The sequence below is a fragment of the Eschrichtius robustus genome, chromosome X (assembly GCF_028021215.1).
Source record: "Eschrichtius robustus isolate mEscRob2 chromosome X, mEscRob2.pri, whole genome shotgun sequence".
NCBI classification, from domain to species: domain Eukaryota; kingdom Metazoa; phylum Chordata; class Mammalia; order Artiodactyla; family Eschrichtiidae; genus Eschrichtius; species Eschrichtius robustus.
Genome location: NC_090845.1, coordinates 30,065,486 through 30,082,422, shown reverse-complemented (window position 1 = coordinate 30,082,422; position 16,937 = coordinate 30,065,486). Strand labels below are relative to the sequence as shown.

Sequence of the window (16,937 nt, the reverse complement as noted above, 5' to 3'; positions counted from 1 at the left end):
AATGACCATTTTGTAGGAAAGACTGCTCTTTGGCTAGATTTTTTTTAACAGCTACAAATGTGACTTATGATGCTGAAAAACATGATAGTCATATTTACCTTTTAGTTCCACTACATTTCTTAGTACATTCTGGAAGAGGGACTTGGGCTGAAAACGTTCAAATCTAGAGAGGAAAACAAAACCTGAGAAAGGTTAGTGTTGAATTCAGTCATCATTTAACTTTCCCTTGGAATGTATCGAAAGCACAGAAAGCCAAGTGTGTGCTGCTGCAGTTGGAAAACATAGATATTTTTATAAACAGGATTTTGTATTATGCTTCCAGTTGTTGCGAATGTTTCCTGTTTCATAAGGGAGGACTTGGTCGTTATTTACCAAATGAGACTATTGTTATGAACAATGAAAACTCAGTTCTACTGCCAAGCTCTTGCTTCCTACCTATCATCTACATAACAGGTGGATTTTAATATTCAGAAAGCTAGAACAACTCACTGATGAGCGTCTTTGGTGAGGATGTGTTAGAAAGATTTTGGAATTACGTCCATTGTCATTGCCCACCTCCTCTGGCCACCTTTGCTCATGTTGCATTATTCAGAAAGTAGGTACAATTCATACTGCTGTACAAAATGAATGCATTAGTTAATCTACACACATGTGCGCACACACATACACAAATCTTGCTAAAGTTAAAAATAATAGCATCATCTAAAAACATTTTTATTTTAAATCTTGGTTTAGAAAATATTGTTTTATATATATATAAAACAAAATATATATTGTTTTATATATATTATATATAATCATAAAATAAAGATCCAAACTTTGTAGTTAAATTGCTTCCTTGGGAAAGTCATACACTTTTTTCCCCCCAAAATTGAAATCCTTCTATTAAATACACAACTATCCCATTATTTAAATAACTGATATTTTTACACTATGGGCAGGTTTAAACCTGTATAACATCATTTCTGCCCCAGACCCAGTCTAGTCTAAAATAAGATGTTAAGAAATGGGGAGATTAAGGAAAATTGAATAGCATGTATAAGAATATGTTGAATTCATAAAGTGTATTAAATTGATTGGGGGATTATTTTTTCGTTATTGTATACAAGGTATTGTTTCTCATTTTGAAATACCTTACTCATCTAATGTTTGAGTAAAGCTTGTTAATATTTTCTATAACTTCTTACCTGGATTTTTAAATTCGTGTTATTGGTTATTGACTTCTAAATGCAAATTATAACTTATAAATGAAGATAGGGCAATATACCTGTTTCACCAAATAAGCTCTAAAATTTTAGATCTTTCTAAGCTTATAAGAAGTTGGTGTATGCTGACTCTGTTGTGAAGTATTACACAAACTGTAGGTTAATTACAGCTAGGGATTTGGCTGTAATTGGTTAGAAAAAATGTCTCCCATTTAAACATTCTGACCTACATTAACTGTTGCCCTTTTGTTCCTTAAAAAGTCAAGATCAGCTTCCTTGAGTTTTTTTTTTTAACTCAGCTTTTAAAGTTGTCTACTTCATGATACATTTAAAAAATAAATGTTAGCATATTTAAATTTCCACTGAGATCAGTTTTGTGGCATACTCAGGATTTTTGTATCATTTAAATTTTATGAAATGTAAAAAAGTAATAAAATATAAGTGTCATTTCTATACAAATACACTCACAGCTATTTCCAAGCACCCAGTAGCACATAAAGTAAAAATAACATATTCTTGATAAAATATTATTTTACTTAACCTAACAATTGTGGGAGGGCTGTACGTGAGACTATTATTAATCAGTGTCATGCTTTCAGTGCACCCCAAGCAGAAGTTAGAAGGAGATAGAAGTTATTTATTGCACAGGTGAAAAATAAGATGACTGTTCAAGGTGACAACAGTATTCTTAGTTTGCAGCGGGATTTAAATACAGCTGTTGGAAATAGATAATATTTCATAGTCCATGTACACAGATGAAAAAAAAGTGTATAATTTAAGCAATTAAAGTCTACAAAAATTATTTGTAGCTTTATAGCTACATAATCTTAAACATTTCTCTTTGAAAATGTAAGCTATCAGAAATATGAGAAGAAAATTCTCAGAAAATTTCAAATAGCAGTGGACATCCATTAAGGTTAGTCTGTGTTGGAAGTAAATGAAGTATAAAATAGTCAATTAGCTGTGCAATTTAATATAGAAAATTTACCGTTGCCTCAATTATGAAGCAGAGGAACTGGATAACATCTGTAGGTTTAAGCATCATAGTAATGAGTTTAATGATGGCTTAGCTACCAAAAAGGTCTTTGTAAACGAAGAAGATGCAAATGAAAACCTATTGACCATAAAGGAAAGTCATAGGTTAAAACAAAGCAAGCCTGTATATGAAGACTCTTAAGCCTCCAGTCCACTGATAGAATTCAAGGGGTGCCATGAGCTTGAATGGGGGGAAATACCTCTTTGTTTTCACTAACCTCTTAACTGAAGTTGAGCATCCCCTTGCATTTTGAATATAGGCAACAAACCAGAGCAATGCTAGCAGTATCTGTGAAATCACAGATGTTTTCCTATCTCATTAGAGTTGTTACATATATCTCAAAATATGGTTCATACTTATCACTGCTTCAAAACTACAGTAGTTATTAGATCTACCACAGTATCTTATTAATGTGTTAATAATAAACAAGCAAGCATTACTTTATCACAAATTTGTGTTTCTAATAGTTTTGAAACTATTTCAATACAATTGGCTTCCTTTGGAGTCCTATGTATTTTATATTCTGGATTTAAAAACATTATTCTGAGAAGTCCCAGGCTTCACCAGATTGCTGAAGGGGTCCATAACATTAAAACAACAACAACAACAACAACACTATTTCTAGTCAGCTGTTCGTTTAATCTGCCCAGACCTCAATCGCATATATTGGGTTGGCCAGAAGGTTCGTTTGGAAAAACCCGAACAAACTTTTTGGCCAACCGAACATCATGGTTTTACTCCTTTTTGATGGTGTAGTCACCATCCTCAAACATTCCTTTATTTTATCCTGGAGTTTTCCAGGAGATGTACCAGTCAAGGGAATGTAGGTGGGCAGGCCTTCAAGCAATGGGTTGCTGACAACATAAGAAACTGTATTTTACTTAGAATAATGTCAGTTTATGAAAGATTGAATGAAAGAGGGAAGCAGCATAATGGGAGGTGAAATCCCTAAACTGAGGAATCTCTGAATCATTGCCCATAGCAATAAAAAATGATCTTAAGAGATTCTCTCTCCTCTTTTCTTTTGACGAATGTGGTATTACTTCCTCCATTTCACAGATAAGACAAAAATTGTACTAACATATATTGAGGAATAACAACTTTAATTTAAATTTTACTGGATTGAAAATATTGCTTGAAATTCTTCTTTTCCAACATTTTTTAGTGAAAAATTTCAAGCATATAGAAAAGTTGAAAAAAAGTAGCATAATGAACACCCATATACCCTCCTCTCCTCCTCCTACATTTCTAGATTCAACAGTTAACATTTCACCATATATGCTTTTTCTTTCTCTTTCTCTCTACCTCCCCAGTATCTGCCTTTATGTAATATAGGAAATAATATACACACACAAATTTTTGTTGTTTTAACAAGTGCATGTAAATTATAAACACTCTTATACTTAACCACTAAATACTTCAGCGTGCATCTCCTTAGAATAATGACGTGCTGTATATAACCATGAGTGTTTATCATGCTCAAGAAAATTGAAAATAACACCATATTTTTAATGTCCTGTCCATGCATCTTTTCAAATTAGAGTTTTCTCCGGATATATGCCCAGGAGTGGGATTGCTAGATCATATGGTGACTCTTTTTAGTTTTTTTAAGGAACCTCCATACTGTTCTCCATAGTGACTGCACCAATTTACATTGCCACCAACAGTGTAGGAGGGTTCCTTTTTCTCCACACCCTCTTCAGCATTTATTATTTGCAGAGTTTTTGATGATGGCCATTCTGATTGGTGTGAGGTGATACTTTGTTGTAGTTTTGATTTGCATTTCTCTAATAATTAGCAATGTTGAGCACCTTTTCATGTGCCTCTTGGCCATCTGTATGTCTTCTTTGGAGAAATGTCTGTTTAGATCTTCTGCCCATTTTTGGATTGGGTTGTTTGTTTTTTTATATTAAGTCGTATGAGTTGTTTGTATATTTTGGAGATTAATCCCTTGTCAGTAGCATCATTTGCAAATATTTTCTCCAAGTCCATAGGTTGTCTTTTCATCTCATTTATGGTTTCCATTGCTGTGCAAAAGCTTTTAATTAGGTCCTATTAGTTGATTTTTGTTTCTCTAGGAGACAGATCCAAAAACATATTCACCGCGATTTATGTCAAAGAGTGTTCTGCCTATGTTTTCCTCCAGGAGTTTTATAGTATCCAGTCGTACATTTAGGTCTTTAATCCATTTTGAGTTTATTTTTGCGTATGATGTTAGAGAATGTTCTAATTTCATTCTTTTACATGTAGCTGTCCAGTTTTCCCTGCACCACTTATTGAAGCGACTGTCTTTTCTCCATTGTTTATTCTTGCCTCCTTTGTCGTAGATTAATTGACCGTAAGTGTGTGGATTAATTTCTGGGCTTTATATCCTGTTCCTTTGGTCTATATGTCTGTTTTGTGCCAGCACCATACCATTTTGATGACTGTAGCTTTGTAGTATAGTCTGAAGTCAGGGAGCCTGATTCCTCCAGCTCCATTCTTCTTTCTCAAGATTGTTTTGACTATTCATGGTTGTTTGTGTTTCCACACAAATTTAAGTTTTTTTTTTCTTCCAGTTCTGTGAAAAATGCCATTAGTAATTCGATAGGGATTGCACTGACTCTGTAGATTGCCTTGGGTAGTATGGTCATTTTAACAATACTGATTCTTCCTATCCCAGAACACAGTATATCTTTCCTTCTGTTTGTGTGGTCTTCAATTTCTTTTATCAGTGTCTTATAGTTTTTGGAGTACAGGTCATTTGCCTCCTTGAATAAGTTTATTCCCAGGTATTTCATTCTTTTTGATGCAACGATAAATGAGATTGTTTCCTTAATTTCTCTTTCTCATATTTCATTGTTAGTATATAGAAATGAAATAGATTTATGTTTATCAATTTTGTATCCAGCAAATTGACTGAATTTATTGATGAGCTCTAATAGTTTCTGGTAGCATCTTTAGGATTTTCTATGTATGGTATCATGCCATCTGCAAACAATGACAGTTTTACTTCTTTTCCAATTTCTATTCCATTTACCTTCTATTTTCTGTATTTCTTTTAAACTGGAAGTTGGGTCTAGGTGAAACTTGAAAAGATACAAGTCAAATGTTTTTGACAAGAATACTTCATATAGGATGCTATGTAATTTTTATCACATCAGGAGATGCATAATATGAGGTATTCTCACTCTAAATGATGCTAAGTTTGATCACTTGCTTAAGATGGCAACAATTAGATATTGAATTGTAAAGTAATATATTTTTATTTGAAATTAGTAAGTCATCTGATGGCTTTAATACCCATTGATGATCCTTCCCTGGCCCAATTGTTACACTGGGGACTCAAAATTATGATTTTCCTAGTTCTGACATGAATCCTACAAGCTGATTTCTTCTATTAAAAAAAGAAAACACTTCCTTTTTTTCTCTCTTTGATCTCAGTATGGACTTATGGATTCTGATTTAGTCAATATGTTGTAATGAATTAGTTATCGTTCTTGCTGATCCTCACCTCTACCAAATTTAACCAGTGGGAGCCCGTTCAAGCTTTCTGCTTAAATGTCCCAGGTTCACCTTGTATTTTCCCTGCCCCAGGTATGGAATCTAGCATTCTCTAAGGGCCTCTGATTTCCTTCACTGGAGAATGTTATATAGAAGCCAAGACCCGGGCAGTAACACCTTCTCAAAGGAATACTGGCACCCTTCTGGCAAGCAGTACTAGGGGAAAAAATGTTTTCATGTTACTTTTGCAAGGATGCAAACATCTCTATCAATCAGAATACATCAAAATCCAAAGTAAGGCTAAGCATATTAAAAAGTTCTTATTGTGTTAGACCTCATGTAAAAGCAGTAACTTCTTATTCATTTCAGTGCCTCTACTGCTGAATTTTTGAACAGAAGTTTACCTGTATATAATCTATGCTAGTTTACCAAGCAAATTAATGGTGTAAATAAGCTAATGGGAGGCATTCCTGAATGTACTTAAGGGAAGAAATTGTTTTTTAAAGACCTTAGCTCACTGTTTGCGTGCAAATAGATGCTGTTAATTAGAAATGAGCCTTATCTAATTCATTAAAGTAGGCCTAGTAGGACCTCTTCTTGAAAATCTCCATTAGCAATTCATATTACTCTATGCACCCTTTGTAAGACAACTGTTTTCTCTTAAGTCTTCTTTAATTTTGGCTTCTCACTAATTCAGATGTCCCTAACAAAATAGTCTTCAGATAGCACTTTGTTTTCTACAAAATGAAAACCAAAATTTTACTATAATTCACAAGTCTCTTTGTGGTGTAGGCCATATTTTAAATGTAGCCAACATATGCATGTAAACCAGCGCTAAAAGCCTTTTCACACATTCACCCTTGGGCCCCCAGGATCCCTCCAGCCCTGACTCGAGTCCACTTGCTTTATACCTGAACTTCCCTGGTTTCTTATCACCAGTTTTAACCCTGATTCTTCATCCAGCCCAGAGTTTGCAGACTGAGTGCCCATAAGCTGAATCTAGCTTGGAAAGCGCGTGGTCTTTTTACATAGGCACTGTTATGAAATAATTGCCAACATTTAAAAATTGAGAGTCTTCATATTTAAAAAAAAAAAAGGATTTCTGTCTCGTGTTGAAAACTTAGATCTGGCTACTAGGCACTCATTCCGACGTTCTCTCAAGGCATGATCAGTTGCAACTAAGTAACAGATGTTTCTTGCTGCTCAAAGTGTGGTCTCTGGACCAGAGCACAGACACCACCCGGGAGTTGCTAAGAAATGCAGAATCTAATAAATCATAGTCAGCATTTTAACAAGATTCCCAGGTGATTCATGTGCATCTTAAAGTTTGAGCAGCACTGGTTTGGGCAAGCAAGCCTTCTCTTCAGTTTGCCACAATTGTTCCACCTCAGTCATTTATATTAATTGCTTTCCCATAGACATTTGACTTAATAATACATTATATAGACCCTTATATACTGATGATGATGATGATGGTGGTGGTGACAGCACTTAATATTGCCAGGAGCGGTTCCAAGTGCTTTACATAGCTCATGTAATCCTCATAACAACTCTATTCTTATTTCCATGTCTACAGAAGGGCAGTTGGAGCACAGACTGCTGAAGTTCTTTGCCCCAGATCACATAACTAACAAGTATTTGAACCAGGGTATAAGCCCAAATAGTCCTAAATCTCGCATTGTTATTCTAGATCCGATTTTACATTACTTAGCTTGGACCTTTAGTGTTCTCTAAGATATACTTCTGTCGACTAAAAATATATATATACAACCTAAAAGTTGAGAGTTATGTTTTGTTCGGCAGACATACTGAGGCTCTCAAGCCTGGGAGGCAGCATCTCGAGTAACCCTGAGAAAACTGCTCCAAGGAGGTGAGGCGAGAGGGGAGCTAGGATATATAGGAGTTTTGCAACAAAGGGCAGGTAGTCTGAACGTCAAAAGGTTATTGTTAAAGAAAACCAGATATCTCAGGTTAAGGAATTTAGCACTTTTCTTCCTATGGGAAGATGCAAGAGTCTGGGCTCACTTCAGTCATTCGTTTGATATGCACCCCAGCTATCTCAGGCCAGTATCCTGTCTTTTCACATCCTGAGTTTCCTCAGGGCTCACCGTCGGGCGTGGCTGCAGTCTTATGGCTGCTAGATGGCAGGTATTCTTTGTTTCCTTCCTGAGTTCCCTCAGGACTCACTGGTGGAGGGCTGCAATCTCTGATGACCGTGACATCCTTTGTTTACTGATATGGCAGGCAATATTTTATTTCTCACAGTTTCTGCCCACCAGCCTCTCACTTACCAAGCCCATTCCCTTACCTGGCCATACTCAGTAGCAAGTGAATAGGACATGAAATCTGTTCTGACCTATCTTTGCAAGCATGTTATCCGCCATTTTCACCATTTCAGCTGGTGTCTCAAGCATAAAATGACCTGAAGTGTTCTGTCATTCAGCTTTTGCAAAAGCCATTTACTTTTGTGTTAAATTGCCTTTCCCCTTAATTTTTGTTCAAAATCCTACCCATGCTTCAGAACCCAACTGAAGTGCTATTTCCTCAATGAATGTTACCTGCTCTTCTCAAGCAGAAGTACTTTGCTCTCAAGTTCTTCTTGCTCCCTTTCATAACACTCACATAACATTTTACATATCTATTATATATCATATGTACATATATTTTATTTCCCTAGCAAGATTGAAAGCTTCATGAGGGCAAGGCAACGTCTTACTCTCCTCTCTATCACCCACAATACTTAGCAGAAAATCTAGTACATTGTGGATGACCAAAAATTCTTTTCTCAATTTAAATAGTAAAAATTTCTATCCACATTCAAATTAAACTAGGCATTTAAATCTTTACACTTGACATTGTTACATAGGTTAAAAATAGATCTACAGAGCCTGAACCATTTTTTAAAATGTTTTTATAATATCACATTTCCATGGATATATTTTTAGTTCTGATAATTGGACTTGATCAGTTTTAATCTTAAAAATGGAAGAAGTTGGGTTAATAACTCATAGTTTAGGTGTTCTCCAGAGTTTAATACTCTTAAGAGAAAATGACTTCACTTCCCATAGTTATTTACACCAAAAAGAAGGTCTTTGATTCAAACACTTTGTACATTTGTTTGTGTCAGTCTTACTGGATCACAACTAGTAAATTCTAGTGATCTAAGTGGGAATTAGACTTGAAATTAGGTATTTTACCCTCATCCAACCTGTAACCAGAAGATATTTTAGATGCGATCCATATCGCCAAAGATCTATTTTTAGATTGATCAGAGAGGATCATACAGATATTATTATCCACAGGTGTCTATGGAAAAGCTCATCTCTTCCCATCTGTTCTCTGATGACTCTTGAAAAGCTTTCAGGGGCATTCATAATTCTTCATCAAAAGACTATGAAAAATTAGCTTCATAGCTAATCCTTTTAGGTCCTATTTTCTTCTTTGAAACTTGGCAAATTCTAGTGAAACTGACTAGCTGGATCCAAACATGCTGTCACATTGGCTGGTACAGACAGTATCGCTCTCTATAGATACACAAGTGAATGCATACTCTGTATGGTCTTCTATCAACTTTTATGGGGCTGGGGAGGTGGGAGTTGAAGTAGGGAGGATGATCTCTGGCATGGGCCTTGTAGGTTGGCAGGAGTCAAATGAAGAATGAATGGACACACCAGAGAGGAAACGTGATAGGAGCAAAATCAATGAAACAGAGTAGATACGTTGAAGGACTACGTGCAGTTCAGTACAGATACGCTGTCTTAAATCTCCATTTACTTTACTCATCTACCTATTCTAAGCTTTTCATTCTATATATAAAACCAACAGCCCAATTCCTATTCCAAACTGAATGCTGGATATTAGTAACTTATAGATGTTTTTAAAAGTTTTTCAAGTGGACTTCCTGAAACCATGCACCTTGCCTCCCACCATTTGAGAGTATGATTTCTAAGAGTCAACCGTGTGCTGTTCCCAACCCATTTATGCAAGTTATTCTTAGTTTTAGAATTTTCTTATTCAATTAAATATTACATAAACTAATAAAATTGGAATGCAGAGAGAAAGAAAATTGTGGTTTCTATTAAAACTAAGTTGAATGCTTTGGAAGACCGATTAGCAAATAATGCTGTTCAATTAGATGTGGATGAAGCAACTATTTAAAATTGGGGGTAGAGGGTAGAAACCACAAAAATCTGGAAGGATTTTGCATTTAGATTTTTTTCCAATGTCTCTAAATCTTACTCTAAAGAAATCAAAACTAAAAGTCATAGATTATGCAGTCTAGGAGTGTTTTATACAAGAAAGAATATGCTGAATTTCAGTCAGTTCCCCCATACCAAATGACTAGTGAGTTAATGATCATTTATATGTTCTAGGTGAAAATAAAATGTTTAAATATGCATAAACGACTTTATATAATCCCTCCAGCTTAACAATATTGTTCCAAAACCTGCCTATCCAGTCATCCCAATCAAGTTTAGTAAGAGGATTTCTCTTGTTTGTCTAAAGGACAAAGTGCAGTGTGGTGCTAAATAGAGCAGTCAAGATGGATCATGTCATAAAAGATTTTGTATCTCAAAAAACTTCTTCCTGGGGTGGCATAGAAGAACACGGGGAGGTTTTTCAATAGATGAGATTTGGAACCATATAGGCCCCTCTGATAGTTGAGCTCAGGGTGAAATGAAGAGGGTGAGACTGGCAGCTGGGTGACTCAAGTTAAGTAGTTTTGTAGTATTTTAGATTAAGGACAATGAGTGTCTGAGCAAAATAAAGCTTATAAAGGTGAGACACATTCAAGATACTCAGTAGATGAAAGTAAAATAACTTGGTAATTGATTAGATGAGAGGGTTGGGAGCTTGAAGGAAGGATTCTAGGAGAACCCCCTTCCCCAGATTTCTGGCTTGGAGAATTGGCCGAATGGAGTGCTGTTAGTTATGAGAGGAAATACAAGGGGCCGTACGCAGATGGAAAGAAGGCAAATCAGACATAAAGACGTCAACTTGGGATATGATAGGTTTGAGGGGCCTGTGGAACAATTAAAACAAGGTGGTCAGAAAACATGCATTTGGATGTGCAAGGCTGAAGGCACTGAGCCTTTTTCTGAGATCAGTGAAGCCATGGTAGCAATCCCCAGTCAACTAACCGCTTCTCAATGAGATCCCTTTCTCATTTCATTTACTCACTAGCTGGTAAACAAAAGAGAGTTCCCAGAGTACGTATTAACCAGTAAACACTGCTGTGGTGAAAGGGTTCAGGTGTTAGGAAGCTACTGTGGCAGATGAATACTAGTGGTGACTAATTGACTGAAGTAATACCTGTGATCTCTATGGGGTCACAGACTACCACCCTTAACTCACAAATCAGAAGCGCTGGTAGACAAAATATGGGAGACAGACCAGGAGAACATATTCATCACAACATACAAAAAAATAAGCTCAAAGTTCTCATCCTACTAATCGCAGATCAGAAATGGCCTCTGTGTATGTTTGGGGCACCCTGGTGAAAGCGAGGTTGTCTACAGCACATTTAAAGCATGGATACAGCATTCAATGAAATGCAGACGGTCAGTACAGAGGTAGCTAGAGAGCCTATAACATGAGAAATAAGCACAAAGCAAAGCATGCCCCATAAGACTCCATATTTGGAGTCCTGTAAGTGCACTCTCCCTTTAAGGTTATTGGTGTCTAAAATCTGTCTATTGTTGTCTGTCTGACTCAACAGCAGCTCCACCTGGATCCCACCATTTTCTTAAAACAGACCAAAAGGCATTTTGCATTCTTTCCATTTTCCTTGTTGCTGAGGAAACTTGAAATGACTACCTTCAAAGCCTGTCCTATGAGACATATTTCACATTATGAGCAATCATTTCCAAAGTGCTTTTTATGTTAGAATTACAAGCCATCATACCACTAAAAAGAAACACAATATTCACAGGTCAGTAGACCATCTTTGTGCACAAAGGAAAACCCGGACTAGAGATAAAAATGTGTTGATCACTTCATTGATTACTTCCTTGGATTTAATATAATTGTAGGATGCCTTAGATATGTGTGCTAGTCTAGTCTCATGTTCCCTTTAACAAATCTCGTCTTTTTTAGTAATTCTGAACTGGTGTAGTTTGGCCATTAATATATATCTAAAGTTATCATAATTTGCTTTTTTCCATATAGATTAATTTAAATGAAAATATGTTTTTCTCTTTTTATCCACTGATAAATATGTTTTTAAAAACCTTTTCTAAAATGGAAAACACCATACGTGTGTGAGCTGCTAATCTAATAATTTTTCACTTCGTTATACATTCACCAGTGTAATAATATCTTCTCATTTTCAGAAGACCTTATCTCTTAGTTCACAGGAACCTTGCCCAATTAATTATTCTCTCTCCCCTGTATGCACACAAGCATAAGTGTATCTTCATCCTTTCTCTACTGGCTTCCTACCCTTGACCAAGTAAGTGTATTTAGCTCCCAGATTAAAAATAAATTACCAACACTCCTTTCTTAATGTGCTCCACTGTACTTGTCAGGGTTTTTAGCTCTGAATAACAGAATCCAGTTCTCTTTAATGTAAGCAGAAATTGACTTTATGAGAAGGATAAAGACCTGCTCCTATTCCCATATAGAAGGATAGAACATCGGCTCAGAAATGGGCAGAAACCGAGGGAGAGGCTCAGCTCTAGGAACAACAGTCCAAATCATACCCTGTGTCTGCATGCTGCCATGGATCACTCCACCACTACAGATGGGGTGACAAATGCCACTGCTGATGGAAAGAATTCTAAATGGTCCCTTGCAATTTTCTGTCATTAATTTCCAGATTCAAAAACTGAACTTCCTCCTTCAGATTCCACACTGATCTTAGGAAATCCCACCATGTATGCAGGGTGTTCAGATTCTAGGCAGCCAAAATTGTGAAAGGTCTCTTACTTCCCCGTCCTAGTAGTTATTCCCATTTGAATCCTTCTCTTCCTAGTCACTAATACTTAAAATCACATATTCTCTTTTATCTCATCTCTTTTTTTTTGCTCTTGGTCCCCACCACTGCTCTGATACAATCTTTGCCAAGGCCATCAATGATCTGTAGTTAAATCCACTGGACATATCTCAGTCCCACTGAGGCCTCAAAATCAATGTATCCAACACTTAAATATGTTCTATTCCTCCACAGAAGGTACTCTGAGTGGCATCACTATCTATTCACCTGTCAAGTCTAGAAACTTGGAAGTAACAGAGTTAATATTGACACTAAATTTTGTGTCAATCCAATGAATGGTCTTTGTCAAGAGTTTTACAAATGTTTCCCTGTGTAATCTTCACAGCAACTCAGTTTTAAAGATCTTTCATGTCCACCCTCTCTCCTGACTGTGAGATGGTAATCAGAGGATGGCAGTATTCCTTTGTCCATTTTACAAATTATCAAATTGCAGCTCAAAAAGATTAAGATACTGTGCCAAGGCTAATCAGAATTATAGAAGGATCAAGGACTAAAAGTCAGTGATGCTGACGCCAAATCTGTGCCTTTTCTGTTGTCCTATGATCGTATTTACCTATGTGAACAAAACAGCTGATAAGGATAAGAGCGACAAGACAAATTAACAATGGGTGTTGGACTTCCCTGGTGGCGTTGTGGGTAAGAATGTGCCTGCCAATGCTGGAGACACGGGTTTGATCCCTGGTCTGGGAAGATCCCACATGCCGCGGAGCAGCTGGGCCCGTGCGCCACAACTACTGAGCCTGCGCTCCAGAGCCCGCGAGCCACAACTACTGAGCCCGTGTGCTGCAACTACTGAAGCTCGCACACATAGAGCCCATGCTCCACAACAAGAGAAGCCACCGCAATGAGAAGCCTGCACACCACAACAAGGAGTAGCCCCCACTCGCCGCAACTAGAGAAAAGCCCGTGCACAGCAACTAAGACCCAACACAGCCAAAAATAAATATATATATTTTTTAATTTAAAAAAACCTGAGTGTTCCCTCCATCTTTACTAACCATTTAGAAAGACTCAAGGCTGTCTCTTCTCATATTTGTGCTTCCTCCAATATCTAAGGGTAATACTATCTTTGGTAGTATTAAATGATGTGGAATTTGGATAATAAGTAAAGAAGGCTGAGTAAAGGGCAATTACATAGCTGGAGGGGGAAAGCTGATCTACAAAATAAAGAGAACAAGAGAATACTTGAATATGGGTCTAGTTTGTGGAGCGTTTCAGAAATTGAAAGATTCTGAAGCAGTTGATGGATATGAAAGAAATGAGGAGAAGTGGAATTTCTGGAATCTTCTGTAACTTCTGAATTCGTACCCTTTTTTGACCCAGAAATGTGGATTAAAATTAGGATTATTTTCCAGTGATCTTTTGTTTTTAGACTGGGTTTTTGTGCATGTAACTCTCTGAAAAGTTAGAGTCATGAGGGTCCCTGTATTTTATTAGGATTATATGTGAGAACAAAACTCTACTTTATGAACCAATATAATATATTTTTTAAAGTCATCAGGGTGTATCCATGACAAAAATAGCTTGTTTCTCCTACTGATTTATTTGGTATTTTCTTGCCAATTAACCTTTCCATGGGACAGTGGAAGCTAAGAGTAATTGGCGTTGGGGTTGGCCAATAAAATAAAACTGCTAACTAAATGCTGGAGAATAACCACCTATGTTCCCACTTGTATTTATTACCCTTGGAAGTAAATAGCAGGCTACTTTTTTTGTTTATATTTTTATTTTGCTTTTTTGTTTGGCAATTTACTTAAATTATGAGTCTTATTTTACTCATTAGAAAAATAAGGATAATAATACATCTCTTGTAGGGTTGCTGTATGGGTTAGAGATAATGTAACTAAATTGACTAGTCCTGTGCCTGGCACATAAGGAGGGCTTAGAAATTACTCTCTGGAAACAGGTCTTCTGGGATAGCAAAATGAGTAGGTCAACAGATCTACTCAAAAACCTGCAAAAGCTGTACAAAATATTTTACGATTCTGGAAGTCAACCAAAAGCATATACCTAATTGAAAAGTGATTATATAAGGAAAACTATTGAACTTTGAATAAGAATAGTGGTAGTCTTTGGTGTTTTTTGCCTGGGACTGCTCCCAGTCTCCACCCACCAGCTCGGTCAGCATAGTTCTTAGACCAGGGTATTATAACACATGAAAACCAGCAGCTTCACTGCCAGAGGGTTTGACTTTATTTGGAGCCAAGCGTATAAAACCCCATGCCCAGAAGCATCAGTATCAGTAGAGAACTAGGTGGCAAATAAATGGGCTGACAAATAAATGGGCAATTTCAGCTGGCCTAAAATTGCTGTTTTGCTTGGGGCAAACAATTGACTGGAAGACTAGCCAGAAATTTGATTTCTCAGGAATATATGAGAAATGAGACAGCCATAAAGAGCTTGGACAAGTTGTCCATATATCTGCTGTAAGATGACTTTAAAACTGCCTAAAATTTGAACACATTCCCTTACATAAATACAGATCCATTGACAAAAGTTGGAAATTTTACTGACTCAAGGTGTTTGAACACAACTGCTGACCAATCATTGCCTAATGACAGCTAAGCTATGCTGACCTCTAGTAAGCTAAACATTTTTAAAAAAGAAAAACAGAGAAAGGTTGTTAACAGTCATACACTATGGGGAAACATTCCACAGATATTGTCCAGATAAGTTATTAAAACTTCAATAATAACAACCCTGGGGGTGTGGAAGGAAATCAGAATCTGGAGCTGCTTCAATATATTAATTAAAATGTTGAATTTTGTAGACAAACTATGATACATCCAAAGAAACAGGGAACTGTGGCCCATAGTCAGGGAAAAAAGCACACAACAGAACTTGTCTCTGAGTTGGCCCAGATAGAGACTTCAAAGCTCCTATTATATTGATAAATACCTTCAAGAAGGAAAAAAAAAACTGTGTTTAAATAATTAAAGGAAAGTATGATGACAATGACAATAAATAAAGAATATCAACAGATGTACATTATAAAAAAGAAAGTACCATAACTAAAGTGAAAAATCACTAAAGTAGTTCAAGAGATTTCAGATGGCAGAAGTATCAGTAAACTTGAAGATAAATATAAACTGTTCAGTCTGAAGAGCAGAGGAAAAAAAAAGAATGAAAAACAAATGACCAGAGATTCAGAGACCTGTGGGAAAACATTGAGTGTATCAATGTAGGTATTATGAGAGTACCAAAAAGCAAAGAAAGAGACAGGGACAGAAAAATTATTTGAAGAAATCACGGTCAAAACTTTACAAATACAATAAGTCCCCTACGTACGAACCTTCAAGTTGCGAACTTTCCAAGATGCAAACTGCGTTCGCATGTCCAATCGTGTAAGTTAGTTCACCTGCCTGGCATATATTGTCATATGCGTGCATCCTCTACAGGTGGTTGTGCTTTTGTGTACTTTACAGTAGTGTATAGAGTACAGTAGTACAGTATCTTTATTTCAAGCCCAGGATGTCTGGAAGCAAGTGTAAAAGCAGCGGTGATGTAGCTGGTACTGTTGAGACGCGCCAAGCCATAACGATGGAACTTGCTGGGCAACATGAGGAGCCTACTAATGAAGACCTGATGGAACTGGAAGCCCAGAGAAAGGACGAAGAGAGACAAGAAGAAGAAGTAACTGAAGAACAGAAGAGATTCACGATGCAGGAAATGGCAAGGGGATTTTCTTTATTTGAGGAGGCACTGTTAGTTTTTGAGGCACAGGACCCAAGCATAGAATGGTACACGAAGGTTGCAGCAGCCATTCAGAATGCAATCCAGTGCTATCATGTCATCTATGACAAGAAAAAAAAGAGCTGCTACCCAGACATCACTGGATTGTTTTTTCAAGAGGGCAGATAGTATTGAATCCTGCAAGGAACCAGAACCTGTGCCATCAATGTCAGGCGTGAGTGACATTGCAGCTTGCCCTCCGTCTCCTATTGCTGATGATCCTTTAGCTCTACCATCTCCCGCCTCCTCTCCCTCCTCCAGTCAGTAACTCTTCTTGCCTGTTCACTCAGTGCCAGACCCATTATGCCAGCTGTTGTACTGTACTACTGTACTTTTCAAGGTACTGTACTGTAAGATTAAAAATGTTTTCTGTATTTTTTGTGTTTTATGTATTATTTGTGTGGAAATTATTATAAACCTATTACAGTACAGTACTATATAGCCAGCTGTGTTAGTTGGGTACCTAGGCTAACTTTCTTGGACTTGT

The 16,937-nt window shown here is 36.8% G+C and overlaps 1 protein-coding gene across 1 annotated transcript in view; it reads left to right on the top strand.

The window, feature by feature from the left end:
* DMD (dystrophin) overlaps positions 1-16,937 on the top strand; it is a 1,739,631-nt gene that overhangs the window by 870,273 nt on the left and 852,421 nt on the right. The gene's annotated exons all lie outside the window — the stretch shown is intronic.